Source organism: Chiloscyllium punctatum, chromosome 17, assembly GCF_047496795.1.
Source record: "Chiloscyllium punctatum isolate Juve2018m chromosome 17, sChiPun1.3, whole genome shotgun sequence".
NCBI classification, from domain to species: Eukaryota; Metazoa; Chordata; class Chondrichthyes; order Orectolobiformes; family Hemiscylliidae; genus Chiloscyllium; species Chiloscyllium punctatum.
In genome coordinates this window covers 60,658,345-60,681,224 of record NC_092755.1, presented here as the reverse complement: position 1 = coordinate 60,681,224, position 22,880 = coordinate 60,658,345, and positions in this window count along the sequence as shown.

Genomic DNA, 22,880 nt, shown 5'->3' with positions numbered 1-22,880 from the left:
GATTCAGTCTGGGTGGTATGGTGGTTCAGTGGTGAGCATTCCTATCACACAGCACCAGAGACCTGAGTTCAACTCCAGCTTTGGATGAATATCTGTGTGGGTGCTCTGTTTCTTCCCACTTCTAATATGAAAGGAAGAAAAAAGAATGATAGAGCATTTTTCAGGTGCAGCTGGATGTCCTTGTCCCTGAGCCCCTGGGTTCAAATCCCACCTGCTCCAGAACACCTCTGATTGGGTTGATGAGAAAATATCTATGAAGATGAGATGTTAATTTGCTTTAATCCTTCCCTTCTGTTATTGTTACATTGTCTGGTAGATAACGCCTGGAATTCTTTAACTGCTTAGATTGCAAATGGGCAATTTAGTGGTGAATTGTCAGGGAAAACATCGATTGAGAGAAGATGGAGGGTCTTGTGGTTTTTTTTTAGATTAGATTAGATTACTTACAGTGTGGAAACAGGCCCTTCGGCCCAACAAGTCCACACTGCCCCGCCGAAGCGCAACCCACCCATACCCCTACATTTACCCCTTACCTAACACTACGGGCAATTTAGCATGGCCAATTCACCTGACCTGCACATCTTTGGCTGTGGGAGGAAACCAGAGCACCCGGAGGAAACCCACGCAGACACAGGGAGAACGTGCAAACTCCACACAGTCAGTCGCCTGAGGCGGGAATTGAACCCGGGTCTCTGGCGCTGTGAGGCAACAGTGCTAACCACTGTGCCACCGTGCCGCCCATGGTGCACTGGTAGTGTTCCTAACTCTGAGCCAGGAGGCCTGGGCTCAAGTCTCACCTTCCCCAGAGGTGTGTAATAACAGCTTGGAACAGGTTCAGGCGAAATATCTATGAAGAGGAGACTATCTGAGCCATGAATTAGCTAAAATCAAGGAAGTGGAATCTCACCAATCCTTTTATCTCAGTCTGTGAAACCTCCTGGAAAATTTCAGCGTTTTACCACACTGGTGAAGAAACTCTTATTCAAGAAAGTCAAAGCCCATTTTCACCCTGAGGGCAAACGTATGGCCACTAATCGGGTGTAGTGCTGAGGCACAAAGATCAAGGAAAGCCCACATAATGATAAATATAGATTTCCATCATCTGACTGTTATTTCTGAGAACTTTCATAGACTAAAGTAGCTTTGAAAGAGTGTGACAATGCTGTGGCTTTAAGAGGTTATTTTGTGCTCTTTCTTTTAAACAGCAATTGTAAAACAGAGGTGCAAAGCAGTCTGCCAAAACCACTAAAATAAACCACTTGCAAGGCCTTAGGATTCTTTGTAAAAGTTTGAACAATAGAATCAGCCTGGCTGGGTGTGACTAGCTGTCTCAGACCAACATTTCTAGTTTTAGGTTTAACTTTAAGGCATTCCTGTTGTTGGCTTGAAGACATAAAAGCTACCTTTTCCCTCTCTCGATTTCAGCTGGAAGCAGGGGATTCTCCCTGCTGCTGAGTTACCTGTGAAACAAATATATTTGTCTGAATTTGCCTTTTTGCTAAGGGGTGTGTTTATGGGATGTTTCCATATCAGAACAATTAATTAGTATTAGTTACTGTATCTATTATTCTGTTAAGTTTTCCAATTGAGTTGTTATTCAAAGTTCTTCTTTCTTGTGTTGTATTTTAACTATAGTGTTTAACTAAATTGTGCCTTAGTTTGAGTAGTTTGACTTTTCAAATTGCATCTGGAACACAGCACATTACATTGCCTCTAAAGCAAGAAAATGTTAGTGTCTAGGCTATCTTCTCAAAATACTTTGAAAGGGTCTGGTACATAACAAAAGGTAGAAGCATGCATCCAAGGTGGCTCCAGTAGTCATGTGACCACAAATTGAGGCAAACTTCAGAAGACCCATGTGGAATAAACAAAACCTAGAATCTGCACTCTCATCATCACTTTTCATCTAAAGACATCTCAACCAGGCACCTGAATCCATGTCGAGAAATTCGCATCTCCTGTTTAATTCTCACAAATATAGTAAGTTCACATTTTGGGAGATGACTTATCTGCCAATGAGCTATCTTGGAATGAAAGTAGACCTCGACTCTAGAGTACATATTCAATATTATTTCAACAGCTACTTTTCAGCAGCAATTGTAAAAGAAAGAAAAGTGTATTAATAACAACAAAACTTAGATGTCTTACTCCTTCTTGCCCCACCTGTTTTTCTCATTATCACAGAAAGCAGCGCTCAGTCAGAAACAAATTGGGAAAACGCTCCTTCACCTAGAATTCAAAGATTTACAGATTCTGCTATTGCTGAGGATATAAGTCAACCATTAAACCATGATCTCAGGTGAAGAATCTGATATCTCAAGTACTCTATGGAATGTTTAATTGTGTAACCCATATTCTCCCTGTGTGTACTAGAAATACTTTTATAAACCTCTTACCAGTGTTTGGGTGGATGTTTGATGCTGCATTTTTTTTTCTCAGATCTATTAATATAATAATTTTTTTCTTTCATTCAAGGACTTTGATAGTCGGCTCCTTCGTGTTCGAGTGAAGCACATTTTAATTGAGGGGTGATAGGAGCATGCTAAAAATAAATCCACATGACGGATGGAGGGGAAGTTATAATGAAGGGAGCCAATGTCTCCATACTCACCTGGTTATAATACTTTTGAGTCAGCTCCTTGACACTGGAGAGTTATGATTAGTTAAATGTCCTCCCCATTCTGTGTTGCTATCCAGCAAAGCTGTGCCTCAGACAAACAGCTATTTGTTCAACTCTCAGGGAAGTAGTCCTCAGTCAAGTCTGTGGGAACTGTCTCTCAGGGGGTACTAGCATAGCAAGTCAAAGATATGGTTTGATTCCAGTCCACGGGCTTCAACATGGACAGTCAGTTCATTTTAGGCATTCAGAGTTAGGGATCAGTGTCTCTACAGTCGGGCAAGTGGGTCACATTCAATGGTGCAGCTGGTGCCACCACAACGGTGGTTAAAAGTCAGTTAGGGAGATGCTTAGAGATCAAATCAGGATCCACTCACTCATTGAGTTCACTTGCATGACACTATGATCTTTACTATAAATTCTGTGTCTTATGATCCTGCCCACTAGCTACCTGATGAAGGAGCAGTGCTTGAAAGCTTGTACTTCCAAATGAACCTGTTGAACTGTAACCTAGTGCTGTGTGATTTTTAACTTTTACTGCCCCCAGTCCAACACGTCAATAGTCGGACTCTCTTTCCAACTCAGTTAGGGGGGGAAGACCATCGTGGTCCATGTGGTGTCCAGGGGTTAGTGCTGTGGTGGGGACACTGGGGAAGTCAATTAGAGTCATAGACTCATAGAGATATACAGCACGGAAACAGACCCTTTGGTCCAACTCGTCCATGCTGACCAGATATCCCAAACCAATCTAGTCCCACCTGCCAGCATCCGGCTCATATCCCTCCAAACCCTTCCTATGAAGAAGGCATTTGGTATGCTTATTGGTCAGAATATTGAGTACAGGAGTTGGAAAGTCATGCTACGGCTGTACAGGACATTGGTTAGGCCACTTTTGGAATATTGCGTGCAATTCTGGTCTCCTTCCTATCAGAATGATGTTGTGAAATTTGAAAGGGTTCAGAAAAGATTTACAAGGATGTTGCCTGAGAGGATTGGAGGCCCATGCTGGGATGCAGTGGGGAATAATAATTGAGAGAATATCATTTCCCATTTTACCCATGAAATACAATTTAGTAATACCGAACACAGTAATGCACTACTCCCCTTCAAAGCCAGAACAGTGGTGATCATCACTGACATAACCCCTCCTGAAATGATCTATTGTCTATAGAAGAATCATTCTAGAGTCAGTCTTGGGAGCATTTGGACATGAACACACAATGTTCATTGGTCAGTCCTAACCTAATGTCGCTATAAGCCAGAGTCTGGTATAGCAATGATTACCATGTACAGCAGCGTTTAATATTAATGGATAATGGTGTTTTAGGAAGCCAGTAATCAGTATGAAAAGTGTGTATGGATGGCCCTGAATGGGGTTAGTTTTACCTTTTGAGACAGCTGTTTTAATACATTCTTCCTGAAAAGAATGAACAAAAGTGTTTTGTGCTTTTGATTTTTCCAGACCATCCACAGGAATGTCGTACTATCCCTCATTTTCTCACTCCCACTTTTGATTCTTAGCCCAGTCAGATCTGCAGATATACATGCTACTAGGCATCCCTTATTCCCAATTCCTCCGCCTACACTGCATCTGCTCCCAGGAGGACCAATTCCACTACAGAACATCCCAGATGGCTTCCTTCTTCAAAGACTGCAATTTCCCCTCCCACATGGTTGATGATGCCCTCCAACACATCTCCTCCTCTTCTCACACCTCCGCCCTTGAACTCCACCCCTTCCAACGCAAAAAGGACAGAACCGCCCTCCAGTCCTCATCTTCCACCCCACCAATCTCCAGATACATCACATCATCCTCCATCATTTCCACCACAAACAGGCTCTGGCACCAGGGATATACTTCCCTCCCCAACCCTATTTGCATTCCGCAGAGATCCTGCCCTTCATGACTCCCTTGTTAGGTCCACGCCTCCCATCAACCCACCCTCCACTCTCGACACTTTCCCCTGCCACCGCAGGAAGTGCAAAACCTGTGCCCACACCTCCCCCCTCACCTCTGTCCAAGGCCCCAAAGGATCCTTGAACTCCTTCCACATTCAACAGAGATTTACCTGCACTTCCACACATGTCATCTACTGTGTCCGTTGCTCTCGATGTGGTCTCCTCTACATTGGGGAGACAGGACGTCAACTTGCAGACCATTTCAGAGAACATCTCTAAGAACATGCACTGTACACCCCCACTGCCCCGTGGCTGAATACTTTAACTCCCTCTCCCACTCAGCCAAGGACATGCAGATCGTGAGCTTCCTCCATCGCCACACCCAAACCACCTGACATCTGGAAGAAGAACGCCTTATCTTCCATCTTGGGACCTTGCAACCACATGGGATCAATATGGATTTCAACGGTTTCCTCATTTCCTCTCCCCCAGATAATCCCAGATCCAACTTTCCAACTCGGCACCGTCCTCATGACCTGTTCTCCCTGTCCATCTTCCTTCCCACCTATCTGCTCCACCCTCCTCTCTAACCTATCACCTTCTCCCCCATGTCCATCCATCTATCACACTCCCAGCTACCTTCCCCCCCCCCCCCCCCCCCCAGCCCCATCTTCCTCCTATTTATCTCTCAGCCCCCTTGAGCCACAAGCCTCATTCCTGATGAAGGGCTTATGCCCGAAACGTTGATTCTCCTGCTCCTTGGATGCTGCCTGACCAGCTGTGCTTTTTCAGCACCACACTCTTCAACTCTGATCTCCAGCATCTGCAGTCCTCACTCTCTCCATGCTACTGGGCATGCTCAGTTTCCCCAGAACTTCCTGTTTTTGTTACTAATAAAGTAGCCTTTTAATCTTTCCCCTTAGCAAAGCCTGAGCTAATCTGACCTTCTGGGAGCTGCTGTTGACTGGCTATTGGGAGTGGATTACTCATTGAGATCTGAGTCTTGGATTAGATTTAGTTCTCTCTGTAATCCACTGCTCGGCTTATCATTTTCTTTTCTGTCACACATTTGTAGAACCTTTTCAACCCAGCTGTGAATCTGTTGTACATTTTTGCAGCACACCAGGTCGACGAGTTATTGCCTAGTGGCTAGGTACAGATACCTGACTCTGAGCATGAACTGTGTCAGGGCAGCTCTCATTATATACCCAGGGGACCTGGGGATGGGTGGGGTGATGCTGTGGGCAAGAAGGATTTAGGAGAGTTTCAGTTTGCTATCTTGACCTTAACTAAGTGCAATGTCGAATGACTTCAGGATATAAATATGATTACTAAGAATTCAGGGGATAACCCCCAGTCACTGCTCTCATGTATTTATATCTACGTTGTGAAACGTAACAAAGCACTTATGCAAAGTTGCCTGCAGTTTCAGTGGTTACTATATTCAGTGGCTTTTCAATCATGAAAATGACATCAAAGGTATTTGATTGGCAGTACAGCATTTTGGGACATCCCAGGGTAGGCAAAAGTGCAACATGAATGCAAGCCTTTGATATGGAAATGGACTTGAACAAGAAGCCTCTGTAGGCTGCACCATTATCCACACCCTGCCCAACAACAGAACATGGTTATTGAGTACCACTGAGGACAGGAGCTATCCTCTATCGTGATGCATTGCGCAAGATAATCTCAGCCTCCGGGGGGAACAGCATGCAGCAATTGAACCAAGAATCCTTGAGAAAAAGAAAGCTAAATTATCTTGATTTTCTATTCCTGTCCCACCTTCCTCATTATGTCAGCTGGGGTAGGGGACTGCCAGGCCAGAGTGATCCTATATGCAGCTCTCATCACATCCAGGTCAAAATATTTCAAGATGTGGAGGAGCCAGTGTTGGACTGGGGTGGACAACGTTAAAAATCACACACCACTAGCTAGCTACCTGACAAAGGAGCAGTGCTCCGAAAACTTGTACTTCCAAATAATCCTGTTGAATTATAACTTGGTGTTGTGTGATTTAAAAAAATATTTTAATCGATCCCAGTTCTGAGGAAGGGTCACTTGACCTGAAATGTTAGCTCTGATCTCTCTCCACCGGTGCTTCCAGATCTGCTGAGCTTTACCCACAATTTCTATTTTTGTCTTTTTTCATTATTGGTGAAAATATGGGGGTGAATAACTACAACTTGTAAGACCACAGATTAAAATCAGTTAATCCCCTGTCAAGCTAATATCTATCAATGATATTTTTTAAATTCACTGGCTGGTAACAAGACATTGAATTTTTAAAACCAGACACCTTAAGAAACACAGACTGTCTCCAACACAATTCAGGTGGCAACCTAATTTGCATTACACTACATTGCACAATCCAAATTCATTAGAATAAAGGCAGTAGGTCTGCCAAGCCCACCAAAGTCAAGTAACCTCTGAGGACTGTGAAAGACCTCATGGCTATTGTGCCGTTGAAAAGCTATCTAAGGCAACTAGGAGACAGTGAGGTCTGCAGTGCTGGAGATCAGAGTTGACAGTGTGTTGCTGGAAAAGCACAGCAGGTCAGGCAGCTGATTCCTGATGAAGGGTTCCAGCCCGAAACATCTTATCTAAGGCATCTACCTGGGCATTCAACTGTTCGAGATAGTCCATTAAAAGCTAACAGGTTTGACAATGGGACTCTGGTTTCAGACAGCTTGACAGAGATGAGCTAAACAAGGTGTGATTGAAATATACAGTCCTGTTTAAATTATTGGCAGTTAGTGAAAGTGGTCACACTCTAAGACAACACATTTATATTCTTTAAGCACAAACTCTCGGCAAAACTGCATAAGCAGCTCAGAATCTAAATGAGATCCTCCTTATTCACTCTGTCTTCACAAAACTTGTAAGCTTTGGGTCTTGCCTGCTACTGTTAACCCGCTCTCCATGTGTAGAGGATAAAGAGTTTCAAGAAACATCTCTGGAACAGCAACCTACTCAATCCAGTAAACTTTTAATTCAGAACCATCAAGATCACTGAATTCAGCCGGAAACCAATGAAATCACCAGATTCCAACCACATGCTCATTTATCTTTTTTAAAATGGAATCCAATTTGGCCAAACTAGCCTTCTCCACTCTACAATCTGTATTTGTGACCAGTCTTTTCCATTTTGGAATTAAAGTATAGAATTTGATGTGTTAAAGATAATCATTCCTCTCTTGGCTTGTTACATGTTTTCTTCTGTAACTGATTAGTTTTTATCTCTTACTGATGTAAGTGAGTTTGAGCATGAATTGATTGATGAATTGTATGGGAGCAGGCACCCAACATTGTGATCATAGTGAGTATTGCATAAAAGAATATATACCCACTGCAGGAGGGGGATGGACAATCTCCCGCCTTACTTTTATTGTAAACGGTGCTTTATTCATAAAAAAACTTTATGTATATACACAGATACTAAAGCAGTTCTGTACAGCCTTTGCATGGAAAAATGTGACAAACATTGGAATTTGAAATTCCCTGCAATAGCAAAAAAACCATAGGCATTTCCTACAAGTGCAGGACACTATTTACATACGTTTGAGGCAAAGAGAGGGTCTGATTAATAGAACTCCTGTTGGACTTCAGCAGAAAGATGTTAGACGGGGATCTTTCCCACTGTGCCTTACTCTGTCCCTCAGCATGTAGTCCTGCACCTTGGAATGTGCCAATCAGCAACACTCAATCAAGGTCAACTCTTTGTACTGGAAAGTCAACAAGTTTCAGGCAGAACAGAGAGCGTCTTTCACTGAGTTAATGGTCTTCCAGGTGCAGTTGATTTTGTCTCGGCGTGTGGCTGGGGAACAGGCAACAGAGTACAGAGTCCTGAGTCACAGAGCTGCACAGGATGAACCTCAACAAAAGCCACTGCATCTCTCTCCAGACTTCCTTTGCAAAGGCACACTTCAGCAGGAGATATATGACTGTCTCTTTTCCCTTGCAGCCACTTTGAGATCAATGACCTTAGACAGGATGTTATAATCTACATTCAACAATGAGATTGGTTGCCAATTTCTCATTTCCTCCCTCCCGTCTGCTTGGCAATGAGGGTGATGATATCTTTCCTCATGGATTCGCACATACTCCCTGCCTGAAACACACTGTCATACACCTCCAGCAGGTCCTGGCCAATCAAGTCCCACAGAGCTAAATCCAACTTGGCCAATAAGCTACTGCTTCTGGGAGTTTTATTCTTTTCTAAGGACTCAAGGGTCTTGGTCAGCTCATCCAGAGATAGCAGCTGGTCCAGCATCTCCCAGGTGCTATTGTCCGAGACCTCCATGATAGGCGACAGGAGCGACTGGGAGGCCTCTCTTTCTGTGGGCTTCAGGTCATACAGTCCTATCTAAAAGGACCCACTGATCCTCAGGATGTCAGACTGAGATGACGTTACTGAGCCATCTTCTCCCTACAGGCTTTCACTGAAGAAACATGAGCACGTCTCATCCTGTTCCACAGGGCAGACCATGGACAGGAAGGTTATCTTGGAGGCCTCCAAGGCAAAGGGCGAGGCTTACTGGCTCTTCACCTCCTGCTGATCCTCAGTCATCTGCAACAGCAGTAGGTTCTGCCTGCTCTTCTGGAGTTTGGATAGTTTTCCCCAACTCTCTCTCACTCTCACCTTCTCAACACCTTGGATCATGTGACTGTTTCCCACCAGTCCACTGGATACTCAAAAAGGGGTGTCACGGCTCTCCAATCTGTGTAATCCCTATTGAGCTCATCAATGTTTTTTGGGGTCAACAGTTTCACGTTCCCTTGCCAGCCCACTGGTCATCCTGTAGGTGACAGTCAGCCAGCAGGAGGCAGTGGTCAGAGAAGAACACCAGCTTGACGTTTAGATTAGATTACTTACAGTGTGGAAACAGGCCCTTCGGCCCAACAAGCCCACACCGACAGTCCGAAGAGCAACCCACCCAGACCCATTCCCCTACATTTACCCCTTCACCTAACACTACGGGCAATTTAGCATTGCCAATTCACCTAACCTGTACAGTTTTGGACTGTGGGAGAAAACCAGAGCACCCAGAGGAAACCCATGCAGACACAGGGAGAATGAGCAAACTCCACACAGACAGTTACCTGAGGCATGAATTGAACCGGGTCTCTGGCACTGTGAGGCAGCAGTGCTAACCACTGTGCCACCATGCTGCCCTGTTGGTGGATCTGACTGAGAACATGCGGGGGCACAAACAGGAAATCTATCCTTGAGCGACGTATCGCCTGACCAGGTGTATCTACACTGCGCTCCGTCTGACAATGTCGTGTAACTTGGTGACTTTACCTGTTTTCATCGGGAATCTGGACATGGTGTCTGTTTTGCCATCAGCCCCTCTGGATCGTCCATCCCCATTGATGATGCAGTTGAAGTCTCCAACCAGAATGAGTGGCGTGGACATCGCCAGCAGCAGTGGGAGTTGCTGCAGAACGGCCAGCCGCTCACTCTGTTCCACTGGGGTGTACACGGTAATTAGTCTTATGTATCTGCTACAAGAAGGCACCAGCCCACCACCTCCTTAACCTCGAGATGGTGAAGATGCCCCCTCCCAGCAGAATACCCAGGCTGCAGGAACGGTTATGATTCCCCCTGACCAAATTGAAGGCCCAAGGGCCCACAATCTCCACCATTTCCTGCAGCCGTTGGGGTGTGGTATCCTGAACTCCTGCAGAAACAGGAACTCCGCTTTGATATTGGACAGATAAGCCAACGTGGAAACACATTGGTTACTGCCTTTCACGCTACGCACCTTTATGCTGACAATCTTCAAATCCATGTTAAGTTTTGTTTTAGATCACCGTACTGTCCAATAAAGATTTAAACATGGTCCTGTCGCTGGGCGAGCTCCTGCACCCCATGGTCTCGGAGAACTGTTGCACCCTCGCAGGGCCGAGGTAGCACTCCTGTTCTGCCCGGCGTCCATTGCCCTGATCAGGTGCCATCGGAACCTTCAAGGTGAAGCCAGGACAGTCCAGTTTCATGTTGTGCTCTGCATCGAGCTGAGCTATTGTTGTGTTCCACCCCTTTCCCGGAGCTGTGCTGGGCTCCACGAATTTCCCGGGCCCCTCGCAATATCCAGTATTTCTGGGTAGAGGGGATACTTATTTCCTCTCCCCTATTGGTGCTTCGTTGGAGGAGGAGTCCCTGATATATTCTTCATACAGCTGTCCCTTTCCACTCTGCTACTGGCCCTGTGAGACTGCAGGATTTCCCTTTGTAGTTTTTCCTCACTACCTGCCACACCCCTACTGTTTGTTCACAGTCTCCTCCTCCAGTGACTCTATGTTCTCCACTGGAGGTTTAGTCGGTTTATCACTCTCTGGAGCATCTTCCTTCCTTTTTCCATAAGTCTTGCCTTCCTTCTGACTGACGCTTTGCTCAGTCATTTTCTTGGAATGTGGTGATTTCCTGCCCTTTTGGGATCCACTGCTTGTTGTGCCACTTCTGTGCATATGTGGACCCCTGTCCTGGGAAGGCCTTGCCAGGATGAAAGCAGCCTCAACAGCACTCAAGAAGTTTGACACCATCCAGGACAAAGCAGCCCACTTGATTAGCACTGCATCCATAAGCATCCACTCATTCCACCACTGAAGCTGAGTAGCAGCAATGTGTACTATCTACAAGATGCAATCTAGAAATTCAGCAAAGATCCTCAGACAGCACCTTCCAAACGCTCAACAACTTCCATCTGGAAGGACGAGGGCAGCATTGGAACTCCACCACCTGGAAGTTCCCCTCCGAATCGCTCGCCATCCTGACTTGGAAATATATCGCAGTTCCTTCACTGTCACCAAGTCAAAATCCTGGAACTCCCTCCCTAAAAGCAATGTGGGTCTACTTACAGCATATGGACAGTAGCAGTTCAAGACGGAAGCTCACCAACACCTTCTCAAGGGCAACTAGGAACAGGCAATAAATGCTGGCCAAGCCAGCGATGCTCACATCCCTGGAGTAAACTCAATAACATAAAAAAGAACCTCCATGGAAAGAGTGGCAGTTGTCATGGAGCCCCAGCCCCAACAGGATATTCAGACAGAAATGGATTCAGAGCTGCCCTCTGTTGCTGTAGCCGTGGGTGTACAGCATCAATGGCAAGGAACAACTGATTACAGTTACCAGGGCAAGGACTTGTTCTTTCATCTGGAAAAGTGGTCCACTCCCTTTGTTTCAGAAATCCATCTCAGCATTTTGTAGGGTGGACACTCCAGAAAACATTCTGACAGCACATGGGCTGGTGTACTTATGGAAGAGCACTGTATATACACTGATTGAGTGCCCACGCCAGTCATGTGCCAGTCTTTTTATTTCTTTGCCTACCATTATGCCTGGGTGGTGCCCAGGCCTCTGCAGCTGAGGTAGTGGCTCCTGCTGATTGGTGTACCCTGTAATGACTTTGGTGGATGGCCTGTGGGGGCTCAGGGTTTGGAGGACACATGCCAGCCTAATGTCTCCTACACAGATGCTGGAACACCTTCCTGTAGGGACGGTGAGAGAATAAGGTGACTGTAGATGCACTGGGAACATTCTCCAAGAATAATGTTCTCTATTCTGCCTCTGCTTTGCTTGAAGCGACTTCTATAACCTTGCTTCCCTTCAGGTTCCCTTGTTGTTTGAAGTACACATTGTGCTGTGGCTACAGTTGTGTGCAATAAGAGCAAAGTCTAGGTTTGTGCATGCAGCTTGACTCATCTAACTGATCACAGTGTCAGCACATAATCTTTACTCAACACAATAATTCAAAATGAAATGTCCTAAGTCAATGAAGTAGGTCACACAGAGCAAACATCACTTCCCAGCCAGCCCCTCAAACAAAGTAAACATTAAAACAAACCTGTCTATGTCGCCCTGTAAGAGTTTGGCTGCAAGATTGTCATGGGCCTGTGGGTCTCCTTGGACTATCACCCTGTCTGTAAGTAACCTCCTGGACCACATCAGGATCCTGACCTTCACCAGCTTCATCAGAGGAGAGCTCTTGCTGTATCTCTTCCCCTTGAAAGAAATACCTCCTCTTTGTCATGTTTAACTGTGGAGTGAGCAACACACAATGGCAGTGCAGAGCCAGGTATCTGAAACTTATCTTCAAGAGGCCAATGAACTGCTTAACAATAGCCGTTGTAGAAAGGGAGGGAGGAACTGAAGAAAATTACAATTACCAGAGATATAGTACTGAGTAAATTATTGGAAGTAAGTTGACAAGCCCCCAGGTCCTGATGGATTTCATCCTAGGATCGTAAAGGAAGTAGCCGGTGAGATAATTGATTTTAATATTGCAAAATGTATTGGATTCAGGAAAGGGTCCTTTAGATTTGTAAATAACTAAGGTAAATTCTTAATTTAAAAACAAGGGAGGAAGGCAGAAAGCAGCAAACTGAAAGCCAGTTAACAACTGTCACAGGGGAAATGTTAGAAATAATTCTTAAAGTCATTATAACAGGGCACTTGGGTAGGTAATCAGGCAAACCTCACATGGTTTTGTCAGAAGGAAATCTTGTTTAACCAATTTATTGTTCTTTGGACAAGTAACATATGCTGTAGTTAAAGGGAAACCATTGGGTTTAGATTTTGAGAATGCGCTTTCAATAAGTTACCACATCTAAGATTATTGTGGAAAATACAATCTCATGGTGTGAGGGGTAAAATAATGGCATGAATAGAAAATTGACTTGCCATCAGAAAGCAGAGACTAGGAACAAGTGTTTGCTTTTTCAGTTGAGAGTGTGGTGTTGGAAAAGCACAGCAGGTCAGGCAGCATCCGAGGAGAAGGAAAATCGATGTTTTGGGCAAAAACCCTTCATCAGGAATGAGGCTGGGAGCCTCAGGGGTGGAGAGATAAATAGGAGGGGGGTGGGACTGGGGGGAAGGTAGCTGAAAGTGCAATAGGTGGATGGAGGTGGGGGTAATGGTGATAGGTCGAAAAGGAGGGTGGAGCGGAGAGGTGGGAAGGAAGATGGACAGGTAGGACAGGAGGTGCTGAGCCCTCATGACCTGTCCTACCTGTCCATCTTCCTTCCCACCTCTCCGCTCCACCTTCCCCTCTGACCTATCACCATTACCCCCACCTCCATCCATCTATTGCACTTTCAGCTACCTTCCCCCCAGCCCCAATCCCCACCTCCCATTTATCTCTCCACCCCCAAGGCTCCCTACCTCACTCCTGATGAAGGCCTTTTGCCCAAAACATCGATCCTCCTGCTCCTCAGATGCTGCCTGACCTGCTGTGCTTTTCCAGCACCACACTCTTGACTCTAATCTCCAGCATCTGCAGTCCTCATTTTCACCTGTTTGTTTTATCAGGTTGCAGGATGTTGACACAGGGATCAGTGCTGGGGCCTCGACTCTTTACAATATAAATGATTTGGATGCAGCGATAGAAGGTATTGTACTTAAGTTTGCTGATGACACAAAGATAGATGGGATAATGAGTTGTGAAGAGGATATTAGGTGCTCATAATGTGATATCAATAGGTTAATTAAGTATGCTTAGAACTGGTAAATGGAGTACATGAGAGAGCGTGAAATTGTCCACTTTAGCAGAAAGAATAAAAAAGAAACATGTTGTCTAAATGCTGAGAAATTGCAGAGCGCTGAGATGCAGAGAGATCTGGGTGCCCGAGTGCATCAATCACAGAAAATTAGTATGCAGGTACAGCGAGTACTCAAGAAAGCTAATGTCATGGTTTATTGTGAGAGAAATTAATGACAAAAGTATGGAGGTTATGGTTCAGTTATACAGGGCATTGGTAAGATCACATCTGGAGCATAGCACTGTCATTGTACTTATGGAAGGATGTTAATGTTTTGGAAACAGTTCAAAGAATGTTTACTAGACTAATACCTGGATTGGGGGGGGGGGGGTGGGGGGGTGGGTGGGTGGGGGTGGGGGTGGGTGTTGTCTTATGAGGAAAGGTTAGGCCAGGCGTGCAACCTCTGGAGTTTCGAAGACTCAGAGGTGACTTCATGGAAACATTCCAGACTCCGAGGGGACATGACCAGGTGAACATTGAAAGGATTTTTCCTCTCATGGGAGAATCTAGAATGAAGGGTCACAATTTTAGATAAATACTTAAACAGAGGTGAAGGAATATATTTTGTCTCAAAGGGTTGCAAGTTTTTGAAAGTTTCTTCCTCAAAGCAGAGGTATATGGATTCTTGATTACCAAGTGAATGAAACATGTAAAGCTGAAGTTAAATTCAGATCAGCCATGATGTGATTGAATAACACAGCTAGTTCAGAGGGCCAAATGCCTACTCTTGATCTTGTTTTTTTTGTTTATATGTTTGGGGAGGGTGCCAATCAAGCAGACTACTTTGCCTGGATGGTCTTAAACTTCATGAATATTTTTGGAGTCACACTCATCCAGCAAGAGGAGAACATCCATTGTACTTCTGTGTTGTACCTTAATGAGGTAGTCAGGCTTTGCGAGTCAGAAGTGAGCCAGTCACCAGACAATTCCTAATCTTGTAGCCACAATATTTATATGGCTAGTTCAGATCAGTTTCTGGTCAATAGTAATTCCTAGTATGGTGTGGGTTAGTGAGGGAGATGAGTAACAGTGATGAGTTGGAGATTAGAAATAGCGCCTTGTGGGATATTAAGAATAGTGGGGAATTACCGGTATTTACTGTTGAATATCAAAGTGCGATGGTTAGAATCTTGCTTGTTGAAGATGGTCATTGCCTCACAGTTGTGTTGAATGAGCGCGACTTACCATTTTATCAGGCCAACCTTGGATTGCCTAGATCTTGTTGCCTATGGCTACAGGCTACTTCAGGAGCTCCAAGTATGCAATCATCATCAAACATCCCCACATCTGATCTATGATGGCTGAAAGGTCATTGATGAAGCAACTGAAGATGAGTGCAGGAGTTTATGAGAATAGATCTGGATCCCCTGCCATTTGCATTGCGCACTCACTGAGAAACATTCTCTGAAACACTGTTCTTGAGAAAGATGGTATTTGTAAACTTTTCCTCTGTGTTCACGGTCCATCCTCCCAAACATACCTCTCTGCCAATCACTGTAGATGGCCTTCTCCTTTGCTCCTACATTTTCTCTGCCCTTTAAGCTCCCTCTGTCACTATCAGCATGGAGTCATAGAGTCATGCAACATGGAAACAGACCCTTTGGTCCAACCAGTCCATAATCCCAAACTAAATCAGGTCCACCTGCCTGGTCCTGGCCCATTTCCCTCCAATCCTTTCCTATTCATGTACTTATCCAAATGTCTTTTACACATCTTCCTCAGGAAGTTCATTCCACACATACTCCCTCTGTGTAAAACATTTGCTCCTCATGTCTTTTTCAAATGTCTATCTTCTCACATTAAAAATAGCCCCTGGTCTTGAAATCCCGCATCCTAGGGAAAAGACAACTAACATTAATTCTATCTATACCTCTCATGATTTGACAAACTTCTGAAAGGTTGTCTTTTAACCTCCTACATTCCAGTGAGAAAAAGTCCCAGCCTTTCTTTATCACTCAAACCTTCCATACTCAGCAACATCCTGGTAAATCTCTTCTGAAACCTCTCCAGCTTAATAAGATCCTTCCTATAACTGAGCGACCAGAACTGGACACAGTACTTCACTTTAACAATCTTTCTTAATATTCCTGCTCTTGCCCCTATTCCGACTCTCATCCAGATCTCCATGTCCTGCCTTGTCCGTACAGCCCCGAAATTCAAATCATCTGCCCTTTCTCGCTCCCCAGTGCACCTCATTGCCCCATTATCTTCTCTAACTGTAATAAACAGCTCAAAAACAAACACAGAAATTGCTGAAAAGCTCAGCAGGTCTGGCAGCATCTGTGAAGTGAAATCAGTTAATTTTTCCGTGTCCAGTGACCCTTCCTCAGAACATATATTGCTCCTTGCCCACTTTGCCACTATCACTGTGATTCTTCCCTCCACATCCCAGTTTGTTTCTTCCATTCCTGGGGTGGCTCAGTGGTTAGCACTACTGCCTCACAGTGACAGGCCTATGGGTTCAATTCCACCCTTGGGTGACCATGTGCAGTTTGCACATTCTCCCTTTGTCTGTGTGAGTTTCCTCCAGGTGCTCCGGTTTCCTCCTACTGTCCAGAGATGAGCAGGTTAAGTGGATTGGCCACGCTAAATTGTCCAGGAATGTCCAGGCTAGGACTAACCATGGGAAATGCAGGGTTACAGAGGGAGGGTGAGTCAGGGTGGGATGCACTTTGGAGGATTGGGATGGATCAAATTACCTGCTTCCAGACTGCAGGGATTCTATGATTTCCCCACAATCATTCCAATATACTGATAACCCTTAAGTTCCATTCCTTCCCATCTTTATCCAAACCTCTTTACTTCAGATCCCTTTTAAGTTGAACTTTGCCAGCTTGCCCTGGTCAGGTTTACCAGTGCCAATCGGTGTGGTAACCTCGTTTAGGCAGGGTTTGCCCCAGCCAGCCTTTACCCCTTATAGTGAAAGTGTTTAACTACAACAAGCAAGTCTGCATGTGGGTGACACTCCTCATGGGCTGGTTGACATTGGGAGGCATCACTCCTTACTCTGTAAATGTTTGTACAAAGAAACAATTTGGTTATGTGAGAGCTAAGTATGTACTCCTTGGAGCTTGAAGAATGAAATATTGTGTGTGGTTCAGGTCTCCCTCCTGTGGGAGGGATGTTGTGGGGCTTGCGAGGGTTCGGAGGGCATTTGCAAGGATGTTGCCAAGGTTGGAGGGTTTGGACTGTGGGGAGAGGCTGGATGGGCTGGGGCTTCAGAGGCTGAGGGAGGGCCTTGTAGAGGTTTAGAAATTCATGTCGTAGAGGGCATAGGTTTAGGGTGAGGGGGAAAGATTTAAAAGGGGCAACTTTTGCATGCAAAGGGTGGTAAGTGTATGGAATGAACTGCCAGAGGAAGTGGTGGAGGCTGGTTCAGTTACAGCATTTAAAAGGCACCTGGATGGGTATATGAATAGGAAGGGTTTAGAGGGATATGGGCCAAGTGCTGGCAAATGGGACTCGATTAATTTAAGATATCTGGTTGGCATGGATGAATTGGACTGAAGGGTCTGTTTCCATGCTATACATCTCTATGACTCTAATTTAAGTCTGTCAGGTGGATATCTCATATTTAGTCAGTTTGTGAACATGCATGCTTCTATTTATTGTTAATAAGACTGGTGTGTGTTTGCCTCTAATAGGATGTTTTACCCAAGGCAGTACTGCTTAGGTTATCTCCAGTAACATTAAAGAAAACTAGTCATAGATATCAAGACTCCATTTATCACAGCTAACTCTTATGCATATACATGGCATTCCTCAGGCACATAACTATCTTGGCTAACGTTAAGCTATTAGGATACAATAGAACGTACTTCCAGTAGAAAACCATGCTTCAAATTTCTGGGCTAAGATGGAGTATGAGACCTTTCTACCTTCAGGTCACATGCTATGATACAGTAATCATATCATGACTGTGTGTCTCAAAGGCATACTGACATTCTGACTGTGAGACGTAACAGACTGCTTATTAACACCCTAGCCTGAATGCAATTCCTGTAGGCTGGGGTGATAACATGTATTTGTGGCCTGATAATGAATTGCAAATCGGTCCTAACAATTGACATTAGAAAAGCCGACCAGCCTGAGAGGCCCTGAGCACCTAAAAGCAGAGGATGAACCTGGGTCTGGAAACTGAGCATCTGCCTTCTGCCCAATTAAGATGCCCTGACCCAGCCTTTAAAAATCTCCGGGCAGGCCGAGAAGATCGCACCCGTTAACTTTGTTTCTCTCCACAGACGCTGTCTGACCTGCTGAGTTCCCTGTACTGTTTGTTCATAATTCAGAATTTCCAGCAACTGCAGTTATTTGATTTTTTTTCTGTTGTCAGCACAACAGTGATGTCAGTCACCCATCCCAACTGGCTATTATTCTTGTGTTATCCCAGACATGAGGGGTTTGTCGTCTGAAGAGAGAGGTTGAACAGTTTAGGTCCGTACACTCTGGAATTTAGAAGAATATGGGGAGATCAAATTGAGGTCGTCAAGATGATAAAAGGTATGGATAAAATACATGTGGAGGGGGTGTTCCTCTTGTGGGAAATACCTTGAGTATTGTGTGCAGTTTGGCCCCCTTATTTGAGGAATGATGTAGTGGCATTGGAGCCAGTTCAGAGGAGGCTCACTCGGTTGATCCCAGAGATGAGGGGTTTGTTGTATAAAGAGAGATTGAAAGAAAAGGCCTGTAATCTCGGGAATTTAGATGGAAGGGAGGAAGATCAAATGGAAGTATTCAAGATGATAAAAGGTATGGATAAACTAGATGTGGAGGGGATGTTTCCTCTTGTAGGGAATTATAGGATGAGAGGTCATAGTCTTACGAAAAGGGGTAGCAAATTTAAAACAGAGTTGAGGATAAAGTACTTCTCCCAAAGGGTTGTGAATCTGCGAAATGTGCTACTCCTAAAGTGCAGTGGATGCTGGGACAGTGAGTAAATTTAAGGAGGAGTTAGACAGGTATTCAGTTGGTAATGGGTTGAAGGGATATGGAGAGAAGGCAGAAAATTAGGGGTGAGGAGCAGATCAGCCATGATCGAATGGTGGAGCAGACTCGATGGGCCGAATCACGCAATTCTGCTCCTATATCTTATGAACGTATCAACTTATGAACCTTGGCAGAAAGAGATACAGTTCACCTGACAGCATAAGATCAGGCCCATATCTGACTTATCCATACAGGGGAGCAATCCACTGACTGACTGCTGCAGGCATTTGTAGCCTGGCCAGTGTATGTCGGTCTGACTGGAAAGAGTTAAAAAGGAACTAGTTTCATTGAAATCTCACAATGATTTTCAGTGCTCTGAACATCTGCCAGATTAAGTTCTGAGAATCCCGGATACACTTTGTTGGAAATGAACAGTGGAGCTGTGCAATGTTCACAAACACAAAAACCCACTGGCAGCTTTAATTCTATTTGTGGATTTGGGATCCTATTGCTTAATCTCATTTTCCAGGAGCATGTCAGAATGCCAAGATTTTGTACACCCGAGTGTTTCTGTTTGGATTCCGAGTTTTCCTGCTGCGGCACTCAAATCGAGCATTTTAAAAACATAGATCTCAGACAAAGAACAAACTGTCCCTTTCAGCAACAACGACATGCATTTATACAGCACCTTCAATGTAGTTCAACATCCTTCAGTGCTTGACAAGAATATTTTGACACAAATTAACGTCAATCCAAAGAAGGAAGGGGTGATCTTCAGCACTGAATTCTCCTTCATCACAAGGTTTTCAGCCGAAAGATTGGTTGAACCTAGGGTTAGCACAAGAATCCATTTGGGAAAATGAGCTGAAGCCCAATTCTAGGAATAGCCACTTGGAAGATCATTAACAAAGCTGATTACCACTGAAGATACCTGCTAGTGCTCAGTAAAGGGCTTCAATATCCAGTCTGTCTTCACAGCCAATAGATTGTTTGGGAATGAATACAATATTGATTTCAAGTACGACTTAAACAGATATTCATTATTTTACATTCATTTCTGCCCAGGGCTATGAAGAGGCCCTTTGGAACATATTGGCAGTCTGCTCAATGTATTTTGTCAAGGCTTCGCCAACACTTGAAGAATTGTTCTAGAAATTCACCAAAGAAGAGTATGGGCTGTTCCTCTCCACCTAACAGGGGAAGTATTCGGTCACAGTCATCTTGCTGGAGGACTCCACTGGTCTGGAGGAGAAGGGGCAAGATTCCTTCCTCTCCATGTAACCAGGAACTTCTCTCCATCTCGACCTCCAGTTTGAAATCCACTAAGTCGTCTCCCTATGGCAGCACGGTGACTCAGTGGTTAGCCACACATGAACCAATCTCCTGTTTCAAACTGCCTCTCATGACTTTTTAAAGTTTTTCTCCTCTCACCTTGAAACTCTGTCCCCTCGTCTTGAAATCTCCCACTTAGGGAAAAGACACCTTATCTGTACCCCTCATTATTTAATTCCCTTCCGTAAGGTTACTCCTCAACCACCTACACTCCGAGGAAAGAAGTCCCAGCCTATCCAGCCTCTCTGTATAATTCAAACCTTGCTGACATTCTTTTCTTTAAAAAAGACTCTTCTCGAGTTGGATTAGTGTCAGTTTCAAAGGTGCCTTTTATAAAGTGGTAAATGTGAGAGGTATTTTGTGTGACCTCACCAAGCAATTGCCGATCTAAAAAGCTGATACCACCTAAAGAAGGTTGAGCTTTCAGACAGTTCAGACTTTGTTACAACTGCCTACACCTCGAGGTGTGACTAAGACTTATTACTGTAGGACTGTTCTGGTGAATTGGAAAATGTGATCTGAGTGCAAGCCACACCTACTCTAGATGTATGTATTAACATCTCTGAGCAGGCTCACATTAAAAACATTAAGACTTTTAACTTCAGGGGTCTTGCGGTGCAATGGTAGTGTCCCTATCTCTGAGTGAGAAGGCCTGGATTCAAGTTCCACTGTCTCAAAGGTGTTATCATATCTGAACAGGTTGTTTCAAAAGATTTCCTACTTTGTTTAAAGATGTCAGTCACTATTAACATTCACCGTGTACAAAATGCAAATTATGTTAAAAAGAATCCTTACCGTATAGATATAGACTTGCTAATGCATCTAATCCTATCCTCCAGATAAGGATCGCTGCATAAAACACAATCGCTGTAATAAAACGGTGCTATTGCATAGGTGACTCAGTCATGGTGGTTCAGGTCCTATCACACCCGCTCACTATCACCCATTCTAATGCTGCCATTGGATATTAGAGTCAATATCAGTCAGATTCCACCTTGGAGACAGCATCTTCCATGCTGGAAATCTGGCTTCTGAACTCAACTGTCCCACTGTAACTTTTCCATAAGAATTGCGAACAAAAGTTCTGAGCACAAGGAGCTGCACAAGGGCTCTCTGACATAATGCCACCCAGTTTTATCCATCTGCTGGACCTAAACTTCGACTTTAGTTTCCCAACTTGTCCCCCCATCCTCCCTTGAAGTCACTGTCTCTGGCCAGGGTGTGATGGCACATGGGCAAGCTCCAGCAACTTGCCTGTGGGCTCATTCAAACCCGGAGTGGTGGCAATCACATCACTGGGGCATCAAAACCCAAGGACAAACCTGCCTTTCAGAGGCACCGTGAAGGTGCTCTTTTGGGTTGGCATCACTATGTAGACACCAAAAGCAGGAGCTCAATTCATGTTCCCTCTCTATTGTAGTTGTCATTATTGAGACTGTCCATATCTTCTCAGGTCATTTCCACTCTGAGCAATAGATTTCAGGCTGGCTGTCCCCTCAGCTTCCTCAATGTAATCTTCAGCTCAGTAATAATTTGAATTGCTACACGGGAACATCATTGTGAGACAAGGGGGTGAGGTGGGGGTCACAAGGTGGGCAGTAGCAAATGGTCAGTCCCTTTTTGCTGCCTTCCCCAGGGAAACTCTCCCCCATGGACTTCAACGGAGATGCTATGTGGCTTCCAAAACTGCCAAAACTGAGGTTTCAATTAGATAGAGGCACCGAGGGCTTGGGAATGAGGTTCCTCAGTTCATAAGATATAGGAGCTGAATTAGGCCATTCAGCCCATCGAGTCAGCTCCGCTGTTCGATCATGGCTGATATGCTCCTCAACGCCATTTTCCTGCCTTCTCTCCCTAACCCTTCAGTCCATTAATAACTAAAAATCTATCTAACTCCTCCTTAAATGGTATTCACTATCACACCATCTACCGCACTCTGAGGTAGCGAATTCCCACAGATTCACAACCCTCCGGGCGAAGTAGTTTCTCTTCAGCTCTGTTTTAAATTTCTGCCCCTTACCCTAAGACTGTGACCTCTCGTCCTAGAATGCCTCACAAAAGGAAACACCCCCTCCACATCTATTTTATCCGCACATCTTATCATCTTGAAGACTTCAATTTGATCTCCCCCCTCCTCCGTCTAAATTCCTGAGAGTACACGCCTAAACTGTTCAATCTTGCTTTGTACGACAAACCCCTCATCTCTGGGACCAACCTAGTGAACCTCCTCTGAACTGGCTCCAATGCCACTACATCTTTAGGGGACTGGGTCTGGGTGGGTTGCTCTTCGGAGGGTCAGTGTGGACTTGTTGGGCTAAAGGGCCTGTTTCCACACTGTATGGAATCTAATCTTTCCTCAAATAAGCGGACCAAAACTGCTCACAATACTCCAGGTGTGGTCTTACTAATGCCTTATATAGTTGCAACAATACTTCCTTACCTTTATATTCTATTCCTTTAGCTATGAAAGCCAACATTCCATTTGCTTGAGGTACAAGCCAGCTGTGATCTACTCATTCACAGGCCGTGGGTAACTGGTTAGGCCAGCAGGTATTACCCACCCCCA